At 46.3% G+C, this 27024-nt stretch overlaps 2 long non-coding RNA genes and 1 other non-coding gene across 3 annotated transcripts; all 3 read right to left on the bottom strand.

The window, feature by feature from the left end:
• Positions 1-9231: 9231 nt before the first annotated feature.
• Positions 9232-12578, bottom strand: LOC121550770. The gene is made up of 2 exons (XR_006658943.1): positions 12459-12578; positions 9232-10385 (listed from the first exon to the last, which is right to left on the bottom strand). It is a non-coding gene; the product is annotated as an uncharacterized LOC121550770 (long non-coding RNA).
• On the bottom strand, positions 11998-12052 carry LOC121552008. The gene has a single exon (XR_005997143.1). It is a non-coding gene; the product is annotated as a U7 small nuclear RNA (small nuclear RNA).
• An 8251-nt stretch (positions 12579-20829) lies between the features above and the next one.
• On the bottom strand, positions 20830-26037 carry LOC121551618. The gene is made up of 5 exons (XR_006658942.1): positions 25911-26037; positions 25661-25816; positions 21937-22112; positions 21574-21774; positions 20830-21473 (listed from the first exon to the last, which is right to left on the bottom strand). It is a non-coding gene; the product is annotated as an uncharacterized LOC121551618 (long non-coding RNA).
• Between the last annotated feature and the right edge of the window lie 987 nt (positions 26038-27024).

Here is a 27024-nt window from a genome sequence, read left to right as displayed (position 1 = left end):
TGTGCCTGCCTCTCACCCATGTACCATCCCATCTGCATCATTCCATCCCATCTAATACCCAGCCTGAGCTGTGCAGCAGGACCTCAGTGTGGGAGGTCACTGAGTACAGGCAGGGCATGGGGACACAGATACAGAGCCTGTGTGTGTGTGTGTGTGTGTGTTCATCTGAATGCTCTCTCTCTCTGCCTCTCTCTCTCTGCTGCTCTCTCTCTGCCTCTCTCTCTCTCAGAGTGCTGATGCTACACAGATGAATGAAAATACCAATTAACAGGTGATTAATGAAGGATGCAGCCAGTAGCTTATTCAACTGTGGGAATTCTGCTATGTCAATCATATCAAAGTGTACAACTGTCAGTGCCATTCAAACATGCAAATAAGACTTGATAAAAAATTGTTCTGCTATTCTGATTGACAAGAGTGTGCAAAGCTGTCATCAAGGCAAAGGCTACTTTGAAGAATCTCAAATATAAAATATAATTTTATTTGTTTAACACTTGCTTGGTTACTACATGATTCCATGTGTTATTTCATAGTTTTGATGTCTTCACTATTATTCTACAATGTAGAAAATAGTAAAAAGAAAGAAAAACGCTGAATGTGTCACGGATCCCCCCGGTACTGCTGCTCATTCCGTTCACCAGCTCTGGAGGTCTACGTCACCGGCCTTCTAGGCGTCACTGACGATGTTCATTACCACCAACCCCGGACTGTCTTGTCTCATTACGCACACCTGGTTTCCATTCCCCCAAATTAGTATGTGTATATATGTGCCCTCTGTTCCCCATTGTCCTTGTCGATTATTATCCCATGTCCGTTGGTCTCGTGAGTACCGTGTATTGTGTTCTTGTTTATTACGGGTCTCATCCCGTGTATTTGTTTGGAGGTTTACACCACAATCTTTTGTTTAGGTTACATCCCAGTGTTATATATATATATACGTGTTTGTTTTGGGCTTCGTCCCCATCGTTTTTCATGACGTACCTTGTAAATAAAACCCCTAATATGTATTCCTGTGCCTGTCCTCAAATCATTATACAACGTGACAGAATAATCAACCCATAAAATGGAGACAGCGGGAAAGGTCGAGCTGGTGACCATTATATAGACAGTCCAGCATCACAAGGACTGTCTCTCCAGACTCGGCAGCGCCGTGGACAGCGTGCTGGCAACCATCCTGCATTTGGAGAGGAATGTGCAGTCCCTCCAGTCTCCAGCACCGGTTCTGGCACCAGCCCCCACACCAACACTACCTGCCTCCATCCTATCTGAGCCGATCCGCGGAATAGCCCTGTCCTTGCCGGAGCGCATCGATGGTGCGCCAGCGAGATGCAAGGGATTTCTTCTGCAATGCGACCAGTACCTCGCTGACTACGCCGAGGCTGTATCCGGGAGAGACAGGGTTGCCACAGTCATCTCGGCACTGACTAGAAGGGCCCTGGACTGGGCTGCCGCGGTCTGGAAAACGGGCGGACCCGAGGTCAAGTCCTACGAGCGCTTCACCCTCCTCTTCCGATCGGTGTTTGATCATCCTGTGGAGGGGCGAGAGGGGGGTGAGCGTCTACTCCGACTACGCCAGGGATCTAGGACCGCCTCAGAGTTCGCCCTGGAGTTCCGGACCATCGCGGCCTCCACTGGATGGAACGAGTCGGCTCTGGTCACCGTTTTCCGCAGCAGACTGCAGGAGGAGGTATAGAGGGAGTTAGCCTGCCGTGATGACAACCTGTCACTCGACCAGCTCATCAGCATGGCGATCCGGTTGGACAACCTCCTGCGGTCCCGACGAAGACCTGTGCCGAATCCGGAGCCCATGGCCACACCTGCTCTGTGGCCAGAGCCGATGGAGGTGGGGTCTGCGCGTTTGCCCGAGGCAGAGTGTAGGAGAAGGAGGAATCTGGACCTCTGCTCCTATGGTGGAGAAAGGGGTCATTTCTCCCCGACCTGCCCTCTATCCACTAATAGGCGACGAGGTGGCAAGCCAGGGAATTCCCCTGCTCCAACCAAGGTAAGATGCAATATCTCCTCTCCTTTTCTGTCGACCCAACCAGTGTGTTTTCCCATTAAATTCCCTGAATACCCTATCCCCTCACTCCCGTTAGCTCTGATTGATTCCGGAGCTTCAGGGAATCTTTTAGATAGCGCACTGGCCACTGCATTACGCATTCCTTTGGTTCCCCTACAGTCACCCATTCCTGTTCGAGCCCTGGATAATCGTCCAATAGGGACAGGGCTCGTACATCACATCACTGTTCCCGTTTCTCTGCTTACCCATGACACTCATTTAGAACAGATCACCTTTTTGATTATAGACACCCCCACGCACCCCGTTGTTTTAGGTCTCCCCTTGTTGAGTTGGCATAACCCTGTTATTTCCTGGTCTGAGAGGACAGGATCTGCACCAGGTTTTTTCTAAGACCCAGGCTACATGCCAGCCTCCTCATTGCCCATGGGACTGTGCCATTGACCTGCTGTCTGACGCAGCCCTCCCGAGAGGACACGTCTATCCCCTCTCCTACGCGGACACCGAGGTCATGGAGACCTACATACAGGAGAGCCTCCAGCAGGAGTTTATCCGCCCCTCTACGTCACCAGCCTCCTCAAGCTTTTTTTTTGTTAAGAAGAAAGATGGGGGACTGTGCCCCTGCATTGATTATCGAACACTGAACAAAGCCACTGTTAAGTTCAGCTACCTTTACCCCTCATCCCAACCATCATCGAACAAATTAATGGGGCGCAGTACCTCACGAAACTGGACTTGAGGAGCGTCTACAATCTGGTGCGCATTAGTGCAGGCGATGAATGGAAAACTGCCTTTTCCACGACCACGGGGCATTACGAGCATCTCGTTAATGCCCTTTGGCCTGTCTAATGCTCCTTCAGTCTTCCAGGCCTTTATTAACGAAGTGTTTCGGGACATGCTGGGACGGAGTGTCTTGGTTTATTTAGACAACATTTTGGTATATTCCAGCATGTCTCGTTAGTCAGGTCTGTGCTGGGAAGACTGTTGAAGCATAATCTCTATGTTAAACAAGAAAAGTGTTTGTTTTTCAAATGGTCCGTGTCCTTCTTGGGCTACCTCATATCCACGGAGGGAATGGAGATGGAGGAGCAATGCATCAGCGCAGTCAGGTCATGGCCCATCCCCAACTCCGTGTAAACAGTCCAGCGATTCCTGGGGTTCGCCAACTATTTCCGGAGGTTCATCCGGGGCTTCAGCACAGTGGTCGCGCCTCTTACCTCCCTGTTGAGAGGAGGTCCCCAGCGGCTTCGTTGGACGGCCGAGGTGGAGAGGGCGTTCGAGACGCTGAAGGCATGCTTCACCACTGCTCCAGTGCTGACACATCCCGACCCCTCACTCCCCTTCATCGTCGAGGTGGATGCCTCCGAAGTAGGAGTCGGGGCAGTCGATGAAGTACTGGAGACGCCCCGCCTCCTCCTCTGGACATCGAGGGAGGTCCGGCGTACTCGGTCCGTGAAGTCCTGGGTTCGAGGCGTCGGGCGGGGCGTCTCCAGTACCTCATCGACTGGGAGGGGTACGGCCCAGAGGAGCGGTGCTGGGTTCCTGCGGTGGACATCCAGGACGCTTCGCTGACCAGGGATTTTCACCGTCGGCGTGCTGACCGACTCGCACCGCGTTCGTGTGGTCGTCCCCGAGGCCGGTGTCGTCCCGCTGGGGGTACTGTCACGGATAGCCCCGGTACTGCTGCTTATTCCGTTCACCAGCTCCGGAGATCTATGTCACCTGCCTTCTAGGCATCACTGACCTGGTTCATTACCACCAACCCCGGACTGTCTTGTCTCATTATGCACACCTGGTTCCCATTCCCCCTGATTAGTATGTTTATATATGTGCCCTCTGTTCCCCATTGTCCTTGTCGATTATTGTCCCACGTTCCAGCACTGCCTTAACCCTCTTGGGCATGGAGTTCACCAGAGCTTCACAGGTTGCCACTGGAGTCCTCTTCCACTCCTCCATGACGACATCACGGAGCTGGTGGATGTTAGAGACCTTGCACTCCTCCACCTTCCGTTTGAGGATGCCCCACAGATACTCAATAGGGTTTAGGTCTGAAGTCATGCTTGGCCAATCCATCACCTTTACCCTCAGCTTCTTTAGCAAGACAGTGGTCGTCTTGGAGGTGTGTTTGGGGTCGTTATCATGTTGGAATACTACCCTGCGGTCCAGTCTCCGAAGGGAGGGGATCATGCTCTGCTTCAGTATTTCACAGTACATGTTGGCATTCATGGTTCCCTCAATGAACTGTAGCTCCCCAGTGCCGGCAGCACTCATGCAGCCCCAGACCATGACACTCCCACCACCATGCTTGACTGTAGGCAAGACACACTTTTCTTTGTACTCCTCACCTGGTTGCCGCCACACACGCTTGACACCATCTGAACCAAATAAGTTTATCTTGGTCTCATCAGACCACAGGACATGGTTCCAGTAATCCATGTCCTTAGGCTGCTTGTCTTCAGCAAACTGTTTGCGGGCTTTCTTGTGCATCATCTTTAGAAGAGGCTTCCTTCTGGGACGACAGCCATGCAGACCAATTTGATGCAGTGTGCGGCGTATGGTCTGAGCACTGACAGGCTGACCCCCCACCCCTTCAACCTCTGCAGCAATGCTGGCAGCACTCAAAGACAACCTCTGGATATGACACTGAGCACGTGCACTCAACTTCTTTGGTCGACCATGGCGAGGCCTGTTCTAAGTGGAACCTGTCCTGTTAAACCGCTGTATGGTCTTGGCCACCGAGCTGCAGCTCAGTTTCAGGGTCTTGGCAATCTTCTTATAGCCCAGGCCATCTTTATGTAGAGCAACAATTCTTTTTTTAAGATCCTCAGAGTTCTTTGCCATGAGGTGCCATGTTGAACTTCCAGTGACCAGTATGAGGGAGTGTGAGAGCGATGACACCAAATTTAACACCCCTGCTCCCCATTCACACCTGAGACCTTGTAACACTGAGTCACATGAAAAAGTATTTAGTCAGCCACCAATTGTGCAAGTTCTCCCACTTAAAAAGATGAGAGAGGCCTGTAATTTTCATCATAGGTACACGTCAACTATGACAGACAAATTGAGGAAAAAAAATCCAGAAAATCACATTGTAGGATTTTTTATGAATTTATTTGCAAATTATGGTGGAAAATAAGTATTTGGTCACCTACAAACAAGCAAGATTTCTGGCTCTCACAGACCTGTAACTTCTTCTTTAAGATCTTACATTTCAACTATGACAGACAAATTGAGAAAAAAAATTCCAGAAAATTAGCCAAGACCAAGACCAAAGGCCAAGACCAAAGAGCTGTCAAAGGACCCCAGAAACAAAATTGTAGACCTGCACCAGGCTGGGAAGACTGAATCTGCAATAGGTAAGCAGCTTGGTTTGAAGAAATCAATTGTGGGAGCAATTATTAGGAAATGGAAGACATACAAGACCACTGATAATCTCCCTCGATCTTGGGCTCCACGCAAGATCTCACCCTGTGGGGTCAAAATGATCACAAGAACGGTGAGCAAAAATCCCAGAACCACACGGGGGGACCTAGTGAATGACCTGCAGATAGCTGGGACCAAAGTAACAAAGCCTACCATCAGTAACACACTACGCCGCCAGGGACTCAAATCCTGCAGTGCCAGACGTGTCCCCCTGCTTAAGCCAGTACATGTCCAGGCCCATCTGAAGTTTGCTAGAGTGCATTTGGATGATCCAGAAGAGGATTGGGAGAATGTCATATGGTCAGATGAAACCAACATTTTTGGTAAAAACTCAACTCGTCGTGTTTGGAGGACAAAGAATGCTGAGTTGCATCCAAAGAACACCATACCTACTGTGAAGCATGGGGGTGGAAACATCATGCTTTGGGGCTGTTTTTCTGCAAAGGGACCAGGACGACTGATCCGTGTAAAGGAAAGAATGAATGGGGCCATGTTTCGTGAGATTTTGAGTGAAAACCTCCTTCCATCAGCAAGGGCATTGAAGATGAAACGTGGCTGGGTCTTTCAGCATGACAATGATCCCAAACACACCGCCCGGGCAACGAAGGAGTGGCTTCGTAAGAAGCATTTCAAGGTCCTGGAGTGGCCTAGCCAGTCTCCAGATCTCAACCCCCATAGAAAATCTTTGGAGGGGAGTTGAAAGTCCGTGTTGCCCAGCGACAGCCCCAAAACATCACTGCTCTAGAGGAGATCTGCATGGAGGAATGGGCCAAAATACCAGCAACAGTGTGTGAAAACCTTGTGAAGACTTACAGAAAACGTTTGACCTGTGTAATTGCCAAGAAAGGGTATATAACAAAGTATTGAGAAACTTTTGTTATTGACCAAATACTTATTTTCCACCATAATTTGCAAATAAATTCATTAAAAATCCTACAATGTAAAAACTCAACTCGTCGTGTTTGGGGACAAAGAATGCTGAGTTGCATCCAAAGAACACCATACATTGTCTGTCATAGTTGACATGTACCTATGATGAAAATTACAGGCCTCTCTCATCTTTATAAGTGGGAGAACTTGCACAATTGGTGGCTGACTAAATACTTTTTTTCCCCACTGTATCAATTAAAATGATGTTTTTGGTGTGTATTCTTTATGTAATGCAAACTTGAGCTGATTCAGCCTTTTGAAATGAGTGATGATCCTATCAATTCTTTCTTATCTATGTTTTGAAGTTACTGTATGTAGCTTACTGCATCTAGTATGAAACTGGTATGACCTCACCAGAGATAGTAATGTAGGCTGTTGTAACCACATCCTATCAGTCAGATGCAGCCCCATGTATACTGATCCAAAATATGCAACATGCAATAATTTCAAAGATATTACAGTTCATATAAGGAAATCAGTCAATTGAAATAAATTCATTATGCCCTAATCTATGGATTTTACATGACTGGGCAGGGGTGCAGCCATGGGTGGGCATGGGAGGGCATAGGCCCACCCACTTGGTAGCCAGGCCCAGCCAATCAGAATGAGTTTTTCCCCACAAAAGGGCTTTACTACAGACAGAAATAATCATTTTTTATTTCAGCTCATGAAACACGGGACCAACACTTTACATGTTGCGTTTATATTTTTGTTCAGTACACTGTAGTTCAGCTCAGCTTTCACCCTTTTAGTGTTAGACAGAGACATCAACTGACTAGTGTTGTCAGCCAAGCTATTCATTCTGTACGTGCCAGTTCAATGTGGACCCTAAGAGAGACAATTGACAGGGCAAGGAGAAAAACATTACATAATGACCATGTTGAGACCCAGACCAGATATCTGAATGAATCATTGAAGGTCATCTTGACTCATTGGAGGACAACTACAGTGTAATAATAATGTAAATTACTTTACATTGAGGAGTACTTTACATTGAGGAGTACTTTACATTGAGGAGTACTTTACATTGAGAAGTACTTTACATTGAGGAATTTTGAGGACTTCCCTTCCGTCAGTCCAGGGTTGAAGTTCTATGAGACATCACAAGAAAGTAGGTGTAATGTTGTTGGTGCTGCAGCCTCGTTGAAACAACATTTACACGATGAGCTGTCACAAAATCTCTTGAGACTGCACTTTTGCAGTACATACATTCTTCTCTCACAGTATCTCGCACCCCCTTGTTTTTTTCCTCGTGAGAATGTCTTCTGGGTCGTTCCATATGATTTCGTTCACTTTCTGACTGCACCCCTTTTGAGTTGAACAAAATGTTTCATACATGTTTGCCCATGGTGGAAGTGGTCAGAAAGTGACTTTTTGGACCTGAATGCCAAAACATTCAGGAGATAGAGGTACTCAAAGTTGACCCATGTTTTACAGTTTGACAACCCTGTTTGTTAGCTTTCAAAGCGATGAAGACATGGATGTCTCATGGTAGGGTGGGGGTATGCAAAATGGGTAAACTTGGAATGTTTTGGCATTCAGGTCCAAAAAGTCACCTTCTGAGCCCTTACACTATGGCCAAACATGTATGGAAGGTTTCGTTCAAATTAAAGGAGTGCAGTCAGAAAGTGATGGAAATCACATGGAATGACCCTTCTTTTGAATTGACATACAGGCCCATACTTCAGAATCAGCAATGTTACAGCTAAACAGGAAATGACTGGCTATGACTGTGACACATAATATAATAATAATAATAATAATAATAATATGCCATTTAGCAGACGCTTTTATCCAAAGCGACTTACAGTCATGTGTACATACATTTTTACGTATGGGTGGTCCCGGGGATCAAACCCACTACCCTGGCGTTACAAGCGCCCTGCTCTACCAATTGAGCTACAGAGGACCACATATCTAGCATATAAAGCATGTTTGTTTTTTCAGAAATTGAAGTATGTGAAAATGTGCTGAGAAATATGATGGATTGAATTCACTGTAAAAGTGAAAAAGTTACTTGGCCAGTTTGTGGTGAAGGTTTTGACTATTGACCTTTAATCAAGTTAGTCAACATCATGGTCATGTCGGTAAGTTAGCGTAACCCATGTTGTATTCCTGTAAACGGGGGTCTTGACTTCCTCTCTGCTTGCAGTTTCGACCACCCGCTGCACCAACACACGTGCACAAAGACAGGAAGTGTCTTAGTCTCGTCTCAACGCCATCTCCATGCGCACACAAACACACACCACTACCATCACACAAAGACACACACACACACACACCACCACTAGACAAATAACACACACACACAACACTACATACACCATACTCACATCTCTGTACCTACACGGTACACTTCCTGCATTACATAAAAACACTCGGGTCTACAGCGGGAGAAGAAAGTCACAGCTTTAACCAAACTTTCACCACACGTTCATGATGTGTACAATGAAAACAACATGCAACTCCACTGCGGTCTGGTGTTGTGCATGCTTTAGTGACAAACAGTGTGACATTTAGGCCCTTGCCTTTTGACTCATGGAAAGACTGCCTTGCAAGGCTGCAGGCCTGAGTCTCCAGATGTAACGATCCTTAACCTTTTTGTCTCACAGACCGAGCAAGCAATGGCTCCTCTCCCCCTCCCCATCCTCCTCCAAGGATGTTTTGATTAAAACAAACTAGGTCAAACTAAATCTGTCAGCCAACCATCTGAGGGACCAACTCCGCTATTAGGTTGTTGTAGAATGACACTCCACCGGAAAATTATTCTGCATTAACACACATTAGTATAATCGTAATGCAGTCTAACACTTGTGTTAATGAGTCAGTAGGTGGACTTATTGACTGATAGTAAGTCAGGCTTTCAGAATACAGTTTTATTTTTTTAAGGAGAGTGGGTTTCCACTCCTTTTCGTATTTTTTGTGATTTAATGTGAGAGACAGGAGTGAATGGAAGGGGAAAACGGTATTGAGTAAAGAGGTAGACCTGTGATTCGATCCCAGCTAGCTAGTGGGCCATACAGTAAGTTCTGGAAGGCGACAGCATTACCGGACAGACCAACCCCAGCCTGTCCAGTAAATATTAAAAACAGACTCGTTTTCCTGTAGAGAGATGAGCCCTGCTGATGGGGGTTCTTAAAATGCAAACATCACAAAACTGTTGTGAAAAAGATGAGATGCCACAGTGACCACAGAAGCAGAACTGTTAGTCTTATGTAGACTATCATTACAGGAACAACATGATCAGTACAGGAACTAAAGCATGCAAAAGTATACAAATAAAATAGTAGTAAATGTTGCCTGGCGCCTGGAAAATAGGTGTAGGCCCAATGCCATCAAATATGTAAACAAAAATATACTGTAAATGTAAACAAAAATATACAATTGAGAATCATTTCAACATTTAAAAGTGGTAAAAAAATATATTGTCAATCTATACAGCAAAATAGAATGTACGGCGAAAAAATTTGAAATTCCATGCACAAGTTAAATTGTGGCGGTAATTACAAGACTCAAGTTCTACCTGCTGCATCAGGGTCAAGGACCATAAAAAGCATTCTCCTAGCCTCTGTATGAACAACCATTTACAGTGTGTGATGTCAGTCACATACAATGCTGTGTATACTTAAGTAGCTACAGTATATAGGTAGCTTGCCTTGAGGTTGAATGACTGACATAAGTGTACATCAATGATGCAAGCCCTTGCTACTAAACACTACCTGAGAAGATATCTTTCAAGGTCCTTCGTTGATATCATGTATTACAGTATGTTGACATCATTGTCTCCTAGTCAGCTGACATGGGCCTCCGTTTGGACCCAAAGTAAAGATGGCTGCCGTGCAACATCAGTAACAACCTGTCTGAGGGTGGTGCCCAAAGTAAAGATGGCTGCCATGCAACATCACTAATAACCCATCTAAGGGTGGTGCGCACGTCTGATGGTGGTGCGCATGTCTTCATAGACGTCGCTAGTCCTGACCTGTGTTGGTCTCATCGTTGAACGCCATGCCTTTAACTGGGAAGACAAGAGATATTGGTCAGATATGGTACTATTAGTAGGCTATATTATTAACAACAGACTTCTTTTTTTTCCCCCAACATTTATCCAGAGAAACTACTTTAGCCCATCTGAAGTTTGCTAGAGTGCATTTGGATGATCCAGAAGAGGATTGGGAGAATGTCATATGGTCAGATGAAACCAAAATATAACTTTTTGGTAAAAACTCAACTCGTCGTGATTGGAGGACAAAGAATGCTGAGTTGCATCCAAAGAACACCATACCTACTGTGAAGCATGGGGGTGGAAACATCATGCTTTGGGGCTGTTTTTCTGCAAAGGGACCAGGACGACTGATCCGTGTAAAGGAAAGAATGAATGGGGCCATGTATCGTGAGATTTTGAGTGAAAACCTCCTTCCATCAGCAAGGGCATTGAAGATGAAACGTGGCTGGGTCTTTCAGCATGACAATGATCCCAAACACACCGCCCGGGCAACGAAGGAGTGGCTTTGTAAGAAGCATTTCAAGGTCCTGGAGTGGCCTAGCCAGTCTCCAGATCTCAACCCCATAGAAAATCTTTGGAGGGAGTTGAAAGTCCGTGTTGCCCAGCGACAGCCCCAAAACATCACTGCTCTAGAGGAGATCTGCATGGAGGAATGGGCCAAAATACCAGCAACAGTGTGTGAAAACCTTGTGAAGACTTACAGAAAACGTTTGACCTGTGTAATTGCCAACAAAGGGTATATAACAAAGTATTGAGAAACTTTTGTTATTGACCAAATACTTATTTTCCACCATAATTTGCAAATAAATTCATTAAAAATCCTACAATGTGATTTTCTGGAGAAAAAAAATCTCATTTTGTCTGTCATAGTTGACGTGTACCAGGCCTCTCTCATCTTTTTAAGTGGGAGAACTTGCACAATTGGTGGCTGACTAAATACTTTTTTCCCCCACTGTATGTTGTTGCAGTACTGATAATAGAACTTCCCCAATAGATTCCATCAGGTCTACATATATGAGTCAAAGCAAAAGGCTGAAGTTAAAAACTGTGCATTTCCCTACCAAAGACAGTCAGTAGAGACAGTGCTGATGTGGCAATCTTGCCACCCGACACACACACACACAAGCACGAATGAGCACACACACACGTACGCACGCACGCACATGAAAAAATAGTATAGTATACTATGATATAAATACTGTAGTATTCACTGTAGTGTTTTTGCTGACTTTAATGTAGTATTCACTGTAGTGTTTTTGCTGACTTTAATGTAGTATTCATTGTAGTGTTTTTGTGGAATAAAGTAGTATTTACTGTAGTATTTACAGTTAACTATAGTATAAATACAGTAGTAAAATAACTGAATTATATCCTATAGTATTTACTGTAGTGTTTTTGCGGACTGTAATATACTGTAGTATTTACAGTAGTGTTTCTGCGTACTAAAGTAGTATTTACTGTAGTATACTGTAGTATTTACAGTTAACTATAGTATAAATACTGTAATAAATTAACTGTATTATTTACTATAGTATTTAATGTAGTTTTTCCCGGTTTGTATACTGTAGTATACACTGTAGTATTTACTGTAGTGTTTTAGTTTTATTATCTTTGACATAGAAGTGGAGGCTTTTTCCTTGAGGAAACCTACTGGAGAAATACTAAAAGAGAAAATGTTCCATAACCTGTAGGTAGGTAGGACTGGGGTCTGAACAGATAGTTCAGAGCTTCTGTTCTTTTCTATAACCTGGCACAAATTGGGATACGGGGGAGGGGAATGGGCAGGGTATATGCAAATGAAATACTGGAGTATTTACTATCGTTAAAGTCTAGCGTTTTTGCAGACAATACTGTAGTATTTACTAAAGTTTTTTTTTTGCGGATAATACTGCAGTATCTACTACAGTATTCTACAGTCTACTACAACATTATATAGTAAGTACTGTACATGGTCGAGGGATACTACAGTGTATAGTATTGTACAGTATACTACAGAATTCTATAGTAAGTACTGTAGTATTCTATAGTAAACTGTAGTATTTTTTCATGTGGGCACACACACACACACTTTACTGTAGTACTTACCCTGGGGATGACCCAGATGAAGAGGATGACCAGACTCAGGAGAAGCACAGAGCCAGCAGTGACAGCTGAGACCAGGACCAGATACCTGGGAATGCCTAGCCCTGAGGACGCACCATTCTGGTCATCTGTGGTACAGCAACACACCAGAGTAGAACACATTTTTTTATGCAGTTCAGTACATATTATTTAAAATATCCCCAGGGGCAATTCATGTTATAACAGAGATGTTGAAGAATACCATACAACTCAACAAATTGACCAATCTAAACTTCCTATGTTATTTATTGTGTTGTTTTTTAAATTTATTTTCTTATTAGTTATAATATTTTGATATTGAATACTGCACTGTAGGGTAGGGCTTGCAGATTAAGCATTTCACTGTACTTGTGCATGTGACCCAAAAAACATGAACTTGAACATTGAAGGGAATAGTAAGTGCCAAATGGAGGGTTAGGGAGCGAATCAGGACTGGCTGAGACACTCACCATTCACCACCAGCAAAATAGCTCCTTCCCCCTCAGTCTGGGATTTCATAGAAAGCACGGTACAAACACCAGTAGACCCCAGAGTCTTCTATGGTCAGGTTTGTGATGGTGATGTCCATTTTGTTGAGTCCTCCGTTAGTCGTCAATCTGGTTTGGAACCTTTTATTGATGGTGATTTTTCCTGTTTCCTGGTAAAAGTAGAAGACTTGTATCTCTTTTGTCAGGCGCATAAACACACTCAGGTTTTCTTGGTCTTGTAGAGAGGTGCTGCAGTGGATGGTCATGGTGTCTCCCTTCTGCTTTCGGACCAGTAGTCCATTGTTCCCTTTTATGAGCAGATGGGAGAATGGAAGAAACACACACACCATATGTGTCACATGTTTGTTCTTTAAGGATAAACCAATACCAATCAGTCAGTTAAGGAGATTTTCACTACCCTAAACTAGTTTCACAGAAGGCTGGGTCTATTTTTGGAAATTTATTATGAATACAAGGAGCCATCTACTACTCTACTCTCATTTGAATATTGCACTTGAAAAGTAAATGACTTGAAAACAGCCTCTTGTATTGTACCTCTATGATATTGCAACTCTAGATTACAGTGGACTCTAGATTGCAGTGGACTCTAGATTGCAGTGGACTCTAGATTGCAGTGGACTCTAGATTGCAGTTGACTCCTGAAAAATGCAATAGCTTGGGACTGTCGTGCCAGAGCATGCAGTTATCAGGAGCAAGCTATTAACAATCATGTAATTGAAATGAGACTGGAAAACTGTATTGTACTTAAAGAATTCGCACTTATTCAAAGTGCACTTATCAGGAGTCGACTGTACATAATATATTTTAAATGTAAAACTGACTAGATGAAATGTTCAATAAAAAACCACCCCTTTCCATGAACTCAAAAAGATGTCCACCTCCCAATAGAAAATGAAAATAAACACCACTCACCTTTCCCAGCCAGGGTGCTGCAAAGGAGACAGAGGAAGAATGCACAACACAGAAAAGCAGACATTGTGCTAAAACAACATGAGCTTCACATCACAACTAAACTGAGCCTTCAAATAACAGGAAATATATGTCTATACCACAGTGGTGTCTGCTCTAGAACCTCTCCACCAATAGGAACACGAAGTATGCCTACTATATCAAGACCTGAACTTATTTCAATTGCAATTGTGGGTGTCAGTGTGTGACAGAGTCATAGGTTAGGGATAAATGAGGTTAAACAACAAAACACAATTATTTGCTGAGTATTAATTTGTGGGTTTGTCATTCAAAGAAAGTGACTTCAAGTACAACTGGAATAGTACGCTACAACAACCATTTCCAATGGACACACGCCATTAACTTTTCCAAGTTAGTGCACACTGTTGTGACCTTTTATTATTGAGACTATAGGCAGGTAGATATAACGAATCAGAGTGTGTGATAACAATGACTTGATGCTTTCTATGTGCAACCTGGGATCAGGTGATATGTGTAACACTAGACTCCCTACTCCCAGAATGGTTCACTACAAAACATAACCTCTACTCCCAGACATGAGAGGTGAATGGTTCACTACATAACCTCTACTCCCAGACATGAGAGGTGAATGGTTCACTACATAACCTCTACTCCCAGACATGAGAGGTGAATGGTTCACTACATAACCTCTACTCACAGACATGAGAGGTGAATGGTTCACTACATAACCTCTACTCCCAGACATGAGAGGTGAATGGTTCACTACATAACCTCTACTCACAGACATGAGAGGTGAATGGTTCACTACATAACCTCTACTCCCAGACATGAGAGGTGAATGGTTCACTACATAACCTCTACTCCCAGACATGAGAGGTGAATGGTTCACTACATAACCTCTACTCCCAGACATGAGAGGTGAATGGTTCACTACATAACCTCTACTCACAGACATGAGAGGTGAATGGTTCACTACATAACCTCTACTCCCAGACATGAGAGGTGAATGGTTCCCTACCGGTGGTGTAAAGTACTTAAGTAAAAATACTTTAAAGTCCTACTTAAGTAGTTATTTTTTGGCATTTGTACTTTACTTTAATTATATTTGACAACTTTTACCTCACCACATTCCTAAAGAAAATAATCTACTTTTTCCTCCATACATTTTCCCTGACATGCAAAAGTACTTGTTACATTTCAAATGCTTAACAGGACAGGAAAATTGTCCAATTCACAAACATCCCTGGTCATCCCAACCGTCTCTGATCTGGCGGACTCACAAATTATTCGTTTGTAAATGATGTCTGAGTGTTGGAGTGTGCCCCTGGCTATCTGTAAATAAAAACATTTACAAATATTGTGCCATCTGGTTTGCTTAATATAAGGAAGGTGAAATTATTTACATTTTAGCAATTACATTTACCTTTGATAAATAAGTATACTGAAAACCAAATCCTTTTAGACTTTTACTGAAGTAGTATTTTACTGGGTGGCTTTCACCTTTACTTGAGTCATTTTCTATTAAGGTATTTTTACTTTTACTCAAGTATGACAATTGGGTACTTGTTCCACCACTGTTCCATCACACATAACATATCCTCTACTCCCAGACATGATAGAGGTGAATGGTTCACTACATAACATATCCTCACCACAACATATTTTACAGCATATTATATAACATTACAACGCCCTTAGAAAGCCACACTGTGGAGGAAGTGTGTATACACACCTGATTCAATAATTGTGGTCTAAATTGAAGACCATGGTCAGCTGCTTATTGAATCAGGTTAGAGTGGGTCTGGTCAGCTGCTTATTGAATCAGGTTAGAGTGGGTCTGGTCAGCTGCTTAGTGAATCAGGTTTGAGTGGGTCTGGTCAGCTGCTTAGTGAATCAGGTTAGAGTGGGTCTGGTCAGCTGCTTAGTGAATCAGGTTAGAGTGGGTCTGGTCAGCTGCTTAGTGAATCAGGTTAGAGTGGGTCTGGTCAGCTGCTTAGTGAATCAGGTTAGAGTGGGTCTGGTCAGCTGCTTAGTGAATCAGGTTAAAGAGGGTCTGGAACTAAAGCCAGTGCACACAGCACCTACGTAAACCTCAAGTCAGGGTGTGAGAACATCGCTCTCTAGTGGGGGGAGAGATGTCTGCATAAAGCCAACAATTTGGGGCTTTTTGGGGGCCATGCCTCAGAGAGGTGGAAACACAAAAGGAAACATTTCTGGGCCAAACACTGGAGCTAAGCCTGATACGGAAAATACCCTGTTAGAAAACATTTGAAATGCATCCTCTTTTCTTCCCCCTTCACTTGAGTTCATCACTGATCTCAAGTGAGGTACCCATACAGAAAAGTTATATATTGAAATAATGTATATGGTGCTAAATTCAAAATGCATTTCAATATATTTTGTAATGTATGTTCATGAAATATATAAATAAAATATTGATTTACATATTGTACATCTGTACAGTATGTAACATATGGCAATTGTAAATGATGATAGAACATACAGTATATCAAATGAATGTGAACATCAAGACATGAAGTAGAAAGGGATAATGTTTTTCTAAAGTCTCAATACTTTTTCTATGCTGAAGTCTGAAATATTCATTTGTGGATATGGTCCCTCTGGGCAAACAGCCTGTGAGACTAAATGAAAAATAATTGACATCACTGCTACTTCAGCCATTGGCTATGTAACTGTAAAAAGCTCTGTTTATGAAATCGACTAACATTGGAAGGATTTTAGTCATCTGTGCCATGGGGGTGGAGTGTTGGGCAGGGAACTGTCAAGGGAGCTGGCTTGGTGGTGTTGAGGTGGTCCCATCAGAGTAGAGCATCCTGGGATATTTTTCCCATAGACCTGCTGTTAATGGGAAAGATGTTAGCAGGCAGGATATCACCAGAGAAAGCGATGATTGGCTGGCACAGTATTTGAATTAAACCTTATTCACCTGCGTTCCTGAAGTAAGGATTCACTCCTTTGGGAAGAGTTCCTCAGATACATTCCCATCGGGGGAGGAGGCGGTACAGGCTTGTTCTGTAAAACACATCAACAAATTCTCCAAATGATTAGTACCATTCTCACAGTTAAAATACAACGATCATCCACAATTTTTAACTGACATGATTTAAAGTGAATACCTCGGCCTTGGGCTCAGTTTTGTGTCTATATAGAATATTTAAACAGGTTCCTTACAGATGTGTCTTTGTCTCAGATAGATGAACCTCCTTTCATCTCCAGAAGATCCAGCTGAGCCATCCTCCACTGTTCTGAACCGCTACAGCAGGGGTCTCAGGCTCAGCCCCCGGCCGGCTGCCAGTCTGGCTCTGAGGGTTGACCTCGGGTTAGTCTGGCTTGGTGATGGTCATTATGGAAGGATCCACAGCATCTACTCTGGATATCTGTGACAAGTGGGGGAAGTCCGTCCACTCCGCTCACGTCACTATACAGAACAATCACTAACTGATACACTCAGAATAGCAATTTCATTACCTGAAGTAGAAATCTCCACGTGTAGTATTCACTCCACCATTCCATGTTGGTCCCACCATGGGGGTGTTGGTGTCACGATTCTCTAAGACAGAACCCAGAAGCAGACCAGGACAAGGTGAGTTGAACGAAGGTGAGTGTTTATTTACAGATTCAAAAGATGCAGAATAATCCAGGAGACGGAGCGGGTGGCGGATATGAGTAGGTGGAGGTGAAGTGGCATATTCAATGATGGCACGGCAGGGGTTGGGTGAAGGTTCCGGGAGAATGACTGTAGACAGAAAGAAACAGAGGTAAGTACAAGGCAGGTCAACAAGGTGCAAAATAACAAAAACTAACGCTAGTACTCAGAGGCTGGTGCCCTCCCTCTTCGCAGGGATGATATCTTGGTATTGAGCTGCCCCTGCATGTGCTTCATCTCTTGCTGCAAGTTGTTCAGCAGGACCTGAATCTCACCCTAGAGGACATCATGAAAGAGATAGGCTTCACACCATGCCCATTATACCATATTAAGGATTCTTTGTCACCCAACTACAATTTTATTAGGAATGCCCTGGTCTGAGCAGATTACTAGTATATTTAGACAAACCTTACCTTGTGAGATGCTCAATGACTGACGGGATGTGTCCCTGCTCCAGTGAGCTCTGATGGGATGTGTCCCTGCTCCTGTGAGCTCTGACGGGATGTGTCCCTGCTCCTGTGAGCTCTGACGGAATGTATCCCTGCTCATGTGAGCTCTGACGGGATGTGTCCCTGCTCCTGTGAGCTCTGACGGGATGTGTCCCTGCTCCTGTGAGCTCTGACGGGATGTGTCCCTGTTCCTGTGAGCTCTGACGGGATGTGTCCCTGCTCCTGTGAGCTCTGACGGGATGTGTCCCTGCTCCTGTGAGCTCTGATGGGATGTGTCCCTGCTCCTGTGAGCTCTGATGTGATGTCTTGGTCACTGATAATGGAAAGTGAGCCAGATTAGAGCTCTATGATTCAGCAATGAAACATTCAGCACCCCATGACTATTGAAATGTACTAATAAAGTCGAACCTTGCTCCATTGGTGGTTGTTCACAGGGGAGCCATCATTTTCCATTGGCCATATTGTGATCCATATTGTGATTCCTGTAAAAGCTGGAGATTTTGGTAAAGTTACCAGAATTTTGCGATCAAAGAGTCTAAGAGTACAGTAGCTAGCTAGCGATGTCTGTATGAAGAACCTTTTTGTTTTAGCTCGTTGGTAGCTAGTTAAAAAAGCATCGCCTTTTTGTAGAACAAATGTATCTTGTTTTTTAGGTGGAGGATTGTTATACATGGTGCTGTGGATGGTTACAGCAGGCTTGTTGTGTTTCTGAAGACCGCTGACAACAACAGTCATGGAGTCAATCGAAGCAGCCAACACCTGCTACGGAATACCATCCCGGGTGAGATATGACCGGGGTGGTGAAAACAACTGTATCTGTGCCTTCATGGAGCAGTTCAGGGGTGGTGAGAGGGAAAGTGCCCTCAGGGGAAGGAGCACTCACAACCAGAAGATAGAGCGGCTGAGGGGGGATGTCTGGCATGGAGTCGTTTACCATGTTTACCATGACCGGATCACCTTCTTGGAGACAGAGCAGATCATCAACATCAACAATGAGGTTCACCTGTGGGCACTGCACTTTATGTTCCTGTCACGGGTGAACAGAGATCTTGCTTTGTTTCCCAGTCAGTGGAACCACCATGGGCTGAGGACTGAACAACGGCAGTCACCTCTGCAGTTCTTCGTCTCAGGTGCCCTAGCAATGCAGAGGGCCAATCTGACAGCAGTAAGGGATTTGTTCGCCCCAGCTTCAACCACCATCACCTCTCAAGCCACCACCTCAGCTCCTCCAACCACCACCAGCAGCACCTCATCTCCTCCAACCACCACCAGCACCACCTCAGCTCCTCCAACCACCACCAGCACCATCTCAGCTCCTCCAACCACCACCAGCACCATCTCAGCTCCTCCAACCACCATCAGCACCACCTCAGCTCCTCCAACCACCACCAGCAGCACCTCAGCTCCTCCAACCACCACCACCTCAGCTCCTCCAACCACCACCACCTCAGCTCCTCCAACCACCACCAGCACCACCTCAGCTCCTCCAACCACCACCAGCAGCACCTCAGCTCCTCCAACCACCACCAGCACCACCTCAGCTCCTCCAACCACCACCAGCACCATCTCAGCTCCTCCAACCACCATCAGCACCACCTCAGCTCCTCCAACCACCATCAGCACCACCTCAGCTCCTCCAACCACCACCAGCACCATCTCAGCTCCTCCAACCACCACCACCACCTCAGCTCCTCCAACCACCAGCACCATCTCAGCTCCTCCAACCACCAGCACCATCTCAGCTCCTCCAACCACCACCACCTCAGCTCCTCCAACCACCACCAGCACCATCTCAGCTCCTCCAACCACCAGCAACTCAACTCCTCCAACCACTACCACCACCTCAGCTCCTCCAACCACCACCACCTCAGCTCCTCCAACCACTGGCGCCGCAGCTCTTTATTGGTCGGAAGGGGTGATTGTCCCACAAATCCAGTTCACCATCAGCAACACACAGATGGAACTGTTGCGGACAATAAATCCATTCGAAGGCCCCAGAGGCAGCCTGGGAGTTGACATTCTACAGAGGGTTATGGCAGTTATATCTTCAGCGCCACTCGTTCCTTTGAATCAGTTCATTTTTATAATCCTATTATAAATGTTATAATACTAACTAAACTGTTCCCAAGGTAACAAGCCTCCTGTAGCTCAGTTGGAAAAGCATGGCGCTTGCAACGCCAGCGTTGTGGGTTCGATTCCCACGGGGGGCCAGTATGAAAAATGTATGCACTCACTAACTGTAAGTCGCTCTGGATAAGAGCGTCTGCTAAATGACTAAAATGTAAATGTAACACTCCCCCTCTTTCACACACTGTATGATTTGGTCTCTAGAAATGTACTACAGACATGTTTAACCCTTAACAAAGAGTGTCAAGGTGTATGGCCCCTCGGTGGGTTCAGAGATAGATCTGTGTTTAGGTACTGCTGGAGTTGCCAGTGCGCAGTGGTCCCGACAGGTTGAGGTAACTAGACAACTTATGCTGTAGCGGATCTTGACCAGAGTTGATTATTCTAAAATGGATTAAAGAAATAAAAATGTGGCGTCATACACAAGAAGACTTGAGGCTGTAATCGCTACCAAAGGTGCTTCAACAAAGTACTGAGTAAAAGGTCTGAATACTTATGTAAATGTGATATTTCCGTTTATGTTTTATATATTTGCAAAAATGTCTAAAAACCAGTTTTTGCTTTGTCATTATGGGGTATTGTGTGTAGATTGATGAGGGGGGAAAAGTAATTTAATCAATTTTAGAATAAGGCTGTAACGTAATAAAATGTGGAAAAAGTCAAGGGGTCTGAATACTTTCCGAATGCACTGTACTAACAACACAGACGGTAAGTAGATAAATGCTTAAATGTTGATGTGCAGTTACATTTTCAAACACTCAATTGCTACTGTAGTTTAGTGCTACTAGATACAATTCTATACATTCTGTATCATAAAAATAACTATTTTGAAAAACATTGAATTTAGCTGTCAAATATATCTGCTCACTTGTCTCCATTAGTCTGACAAGTGAGCAGAAAAGAGGTACATTAAGACATTCAAAAGAACAGGGTCGGAAATGTACAAGTCTTCAGCACATAGCTGGTACATATATGAAACGGTGGGAGAGGGAAGGCAGAACAAGTCCCACAGACTTCACCCTCCAATGTTCTACCTATTATCTGTCACTCTCCACTAAGGTGTGTTTCTGCAACACTGAAATGCAGGGAATTCACAATACCCTAAAGGCATTGTAGGTGCTATGAAGAGGGAGCCTTAGTGTCACAGTAAATGCGTTTGCCTCTGGGTACTTTTTCTTCTGCTGCCCAGCGAGACTCCCTCGCGCTGTGTGGAGGAATTCGATGGTCAGGGTGTCCTTAAACCCCAGGGGTGGCACCACCGTTGCCCCAGTAGCAAACTCCAACACCATTGCCACTGTTAGAGGAGGGCATTCTCCATCTGAGGAGTACACAGTAAAACATTTAAAAATACACATTTAAATCACAAATGGAATAATATGGAATAATATGCAGTTACCAATAAACAACTACTATCTTACCTTGCACCTCGGCCAGCCAGTTGAACCAGTGGCAGATGGTGTCGTTCTCCAACCACCGCCGGTTGCCGTATGGAATAGGTTACTTTAAACAGGTCCCTGGCAGTGGGAGGCTTTATGGAGTGCACAAAAAGTGCTCGGAAGCTGTCCGGGTGGTTCCCCAATGCCTCAAGCAGCCCAAGAGAGTTGAGACCTTATTTGAACCTGTTATGGTTTAGAGACAGTATGTATATTTAAAAAAATAAGTGTTAAGGACAATATAGTGATGTGTATTGATTTAGGGGGGTGGACCGATTAAATACACTTACTGTATGTTAGAGGAGGTAATGACAAGTACTTCACAGATTTATAACGGCGTTGACTTACTGCTCCAAGGCCACCTGCATGCTCCCTTCGGCAAATTGTTGAGCCACCAATTCAACCACACCATCCCTGTCCTCCATTGTCTTGACAACGTTCCTTTTCAGCCTCAGTAGGCTCAGCCAGTCTACCATTTCCTCCCATTTGTTCTTTACCTCTGATAGGTCCACTGCTTTTTTGATCTAGAATTTAAAAAATGTATGACAGGCAATCAAGAATTTTAAACACAGCAAAAGAAACCATACATGTAAAAAGGATGATATATTATTTCCTTTTGCTGTTAGGGAGGACATAAAACGTACATTTTCCAAACGTGCTCTCAGAGTAGTGTGGCCCACCTCCTCCAGTCTGAGTGGAGGAGCAGGCTTCCCACACACTGCTGCAAAGAGTCGCTCAGAGAAGAAGTGTGGCCCAACCCTTCAATGGACCACACACACACTGACTATTTTCCCAATGGTTCCATACAGGCCCTCATGTGATGCTAAAAAGACAATTTCAAATGTGTGCCAGCTTCATTATCCCTATGATATATCGCCCTGGACAAAGCACCTGAAAAAGCCTTTTCACTAATTGTTTTGTCTTAGATGTTGTATTTGACATGAAAGTCAGACGTTAATACAGGTAAAAACAAAGGAAGGCTTTCAAAGGACAGCCGTTTCACTCCTTCCGGACCCTCGAAGATGGCCGAGTCCCTGATGTCCCTCGTGAGGAGCCTGTGATACTCCCTGGAGGGACCCCTTTGGTCAACTGCCCCCTCCACCTTGGACTCAACGTCCACAAAGGCAACGTCCAACTTAAAAGTTTTTGCGTTGAAAAGCATGCAGGCTACTGTTTAGGACGTTGCCCCTGTGGACATTTATCATGTTGGCGATGGGGCAGTTGTCCTGGTCCATAGGTCCGTTTGGGGGGGGGGGCTCATTCAAAATGTATGACAAATCGAATAAGGATTGATCCTAACGGAAAATCCTCTGACATTGAGGTTAAATACTACATTTTGTTTATAAACAAATGCTCTTTTAAAAAAACTCAGTCTCTGGATCCGATGATGGAGATGAGGGAGGTGAAGCTGAGGGAGAAGGAGAAAGTGACTTAGAAGGTGAGGGGTGATAAGAAGGAAAGAGTGAGGACGTTAAGGGTGTGTCACACCCTGGCTCTGGGACTCTATATGTTGAGCCAGGGTGTGTTCATTCTATGTGTTCTGTTTCTTTGTTTGGGTGTTCTAGGTTGGTTATTTCTATGTTTGCCTGTGTGACTCCCAATCAGAGGCAACGAGTGTCAGCTGTCGGCTGGTTGTCTCTGATTGGGAGCCATATTTAACTGTCTGTGTTTCACTTTGTGTTTGTGGGTTTTTGTTCCGTGTTCGGTATTTGTTACCGTGGACTTCACGAGTCGTGTTTTGTTTTGGTATACTTTAACTAATTAAAGTCATGTTTATTTCTCACGCTGCGCCTTGGTCTACTCATTCATACGACGTTCGTGACAGAAAAACCCACCGTAAAAGGACCAAGCAGCGTGTCCAGGAGCAGGCAGACTGGACATGGGAGGAAGCGCCAGGAAAGGAGATGGAGAGGCTGGCCATGGCCCAGGTGGGCAAATCGTGGTCCTGGGAAGACATGCTCGGGGGCAAGGGACCTTGGGGTAGGATTAAGGCCCTGGCGAGAGAGGAGCAGCGGCGTCAGCAGTGCCATCGTCGGAAGGACGAGAGGCACCCCCAAGAATTTTTTAGGGGGGGGCACACGGCATGGGCGACTGGGCAGCAGGAGGCTGCCACAGGGCGAAATGGGAGACGAGGAGAGAAGGCCACCGGGTTACGGGAGCCATTGGCGAGAGGAGGGAAGGAAGTTGTAGAGGCACGGCGAGAGGTACTGAGGTGTATTGCCAGTCCGGTCCGGCCCGTTCCTGATCCCCGTTTAAGGCCAGTGGTGTGTGTTCCCAGTACGGTCCGGCCTGTTCCTGCTCCACGCACCAAACCTACGGTGTGCGTCGCCAGCCCAGCCCGGCCTGTCCCTGCTCCACGCACCAAGCCTACGGTGTGCGTCGTCAGCCCAGCCCGGCCTGTTCCTGCTCCACGCACCAAACCTACGGTGTGCGTCGCCAGCCCAGCCCGGCCTGTTCCTGCTCCACGCACCAAGCCTACGGTGTGCGTCGCCAGCCCTGTCCGGCCTGTTCCTGCTCCACGCACCAAGCCTACGGTGTGCGTCGTCAGCCCAGCCCGGCCTGTCCCTGCTCCACGCACCAAGCCTACGGGGTGCGTCGCCAGCCCTGTCCGGCCTGTCCCTGCTCCACGCACCAAGCCTACGGTGTGCGTCGCCAGCCCTGTCCGGCCTGTCCCTGCTCCACGCACCAAGCCTACGGTGTGCGTCGACAGCCCTGTCCGGCCTGTTCCTGCTCCACGCACCAAGCCTACGGTGTGCGTCGACAGCCCAGCCCGGCCTGTCCCTGCTCCACGCACCAAGCCTACGGTGTGCGTCGACAGCCCAGCCCGGCCTGTCCCTGCTCCACGCACCAAGCCTACGGTGTGCGTCGCCAGCCCAGCCCGGCCTGTCCCTGCTCCACGCACCAAGCCTACGGTGTGCGTCGTCAGCCTGGTCCAGCCCGTTCCTGCCACTCGCACCAAGCCAGGGGTGCGAGTCGTCAGCCTGGTCCAGCCCGTTCCTGACACTCGCACCAAGCCAGGGGTGCGAGTCGTCAGCCTGGTTCAGCCCGTTCCTGCTACTCGCACCAAGCCCGGGGTACGAGTCGTCAGCCTGGTAAGGCCCGTCGCTGCTCCACGCACCAAGCCTAGGGTGCGAGTCGTCAGTCCGGCACAACCCGTGCCTGGGTCATCGGTGCCAATTCAGGTACTGCTCCACTAAGGAGCTGAAGCCTACCGCCCCTGCTACGTCCAGTCCAGCTCCAGCCAGCGGGGCCAGACCGGACCAGGGGCGCTATGGGGGGTTTGTTGGAGGGTGGTGGGCAAGGCCGGAGCCAGAACCGCCGCCGAGGAGGTATGCCCACCCAGCCCTCCCCTGTTTTGCTCGTATTTAGGCGCGGTCGCAGTCCGCGCCTTTAGGGGGGGGTACTGTCACACCCTGGCTCTGGGACTCTATATGTTGAGCCAGGGTGTGTTCATTCTATGTGTTCTGTTTCTTTGTTTGGGTGTTCTAGGTTGGTTATTTCTATGTTTGCCTGTGTGACTCCCAATCAGAGGCAACGAGTGTCAGCTGTCGGCTGGTTGTCTCTGATTGGGAGCCATATTTAACTGTCTGTGTTTCACTTTGTGTTTGTGGGTTTTTGTTCCGTGTTCGGTATTTGTTACCGTGGACTTCACGAGTCGTGTTTTGTTTTGGTATACTTTAACTAATTAAAGTCATGTTTATTTCTCACGCTGCGCCTTGGTCTACTCATTCATACGACGTTCGTGACAGGGTGAGGGGTGATAAGAAGGAAAGAGTGAGGACGTTAAGGGTGAGGGGTGATAAGAAGGAAAGAGTGAGGACGTTAAGGGTGAGGGGTGATAAGAAGGAAAGTTTGGTGATGAAGAAGGTGAGAGAGGAGGCTGACGAGTTGAGGAGAGGGGACAGGTGAGAAGAGAGCACAGGTGAGAGGTGTTGAGAGGGGGTAGGTGAGAGATGAGGCGATAGGATTGCCTGTAAATGGACAGAAACAACCACACACAAAGGTTATAATGATCAAGTAGTTCAACTGTAGTCCTATACAAACATAAAATATATTATGTCATGCTAGTCACCTGCACATCCTCCACAGACAGTGTTGTGGACTCCTGACTGTCATGCTCCTCCAATGACCCGTTAAATCGTGCTCTTCAGGGTTGCGATGCCCGCTGCTGCCTGACGGGTAAAAACTCATTCGAGGCATCATCCCCCCCCACAAAATCAAACATCATCTATATGACAGAAGACCAACATTAACAATTGTAATTCAGCCTGAAATGTACATTTATAGTACTGAATTTATCAACAAGTGAATGAAGGACTTACCTGAATGGATTCAGAGAGCCGGAATCTTCTAATCCGCTACCTCCCATCCGGGTATTTGATCGTAAAGGTCACTCCTTCAGGCTGCTTGTCACGCTCTGGCTCCGGGACTGTGTATTTTGAGCCAGGGTGTGTTCATTTGGTTGTGTTGTATTTGGTTGTGTTTCATTGTTTGGTCGTGTGACTCCCAATCAGTGGTAACGAGTGTCAGCTGTCGGCTCGTTATCTCTGATTGGGAGCCATATTTAAACTGTCAGTGTTCACCTTAGTGTTGTGGGTTTTTGTTCCTTTACGGTCATTGTAACTGTGGACTTCATGAATCGTTTATTGTTTTGCACTTTAGTATAATAAAGTCATCATGTTCGCTCAACACGCTGCGTATTGGTCTGCTCCTTTTGAAGACGATCGTGACAGAAAAACCCACCAAGATGGGACCAAGCAGCGTGTCCAGGAGCCATCGCCAGGGAGATCCCTCACAGATCTCCTTCGCCTCCTGGACTGGTCAAGCCGAGTGAGGAAGAGAAGGGCTTGACATTATGGCAGAAGGGCGAGAGGCTGGCGAGGGACATGGAGACCTGGTCCACGGGTAGGAGAGACGGCCCCGAAAATTTTTAGGGGGGGGCTCACGACGTCGGACCAGCGGGAGGCCGCGATAGAGCGGCCCAGTGGGTTGCCGGAGAAGGCCGCCGGGTTACGGGGGCCACTGGTCGAAGAGGGGATGGAGGAAGTAGAGGCACGGCGAGAGGTACTGGCGTGTGTTGCCAGTCCGGTCCGGCCCGTTCCAGATCCCGGTGTAGGACCAGTGGTGTGTGTCCCCAGTACAGTCCGGCCCATCCAAGCTTCCCGCACCAAGCCAGTGGTGTGCGTCGTCAGTCCGGCACGGCCCGTGCCTGCTCTCCGCATCAAGCCTGTGGTGCGTCTCGTCAGCCCGGCTCTGCCCGTTCCTGCTCTCCGCACCAGGTCTGTGGTGCACGTCGCCAGCCCAGTCCGGCCCATTCCTGCCACTCGTACCAAGTCAAGGGTGCGAGTCGTCAGCCGGATTCAGCCCATTCCTGCTACTCGCACCAAGCCAAGGGTGCGAGTCGTCAGCGGGATTCAGCCCATTCCTGCTACTCGC

Source organism: Coregonus clupeaformis, unplaced genomic scaffold (assembly GCF_020615455.1).
Source record: "Coregonus clupeaformis isolate EN_2021a unplaced genomic scaffold, ASM2061545v1 scaf0618, whole genome shotgun sequence".
Classification (NCBI taxonomy): Eukaryota; Metazoa; Chordata; class Actinopteri; order Salmoniformes; family Salmonidae; genus Coregonus; species Coregonus clupeaformis.
The sequence above is the reverse complement of the archived record's forward strand: the minus strand, read 5'-3'. Positions and strand labels throughout refer to the sequence as shown.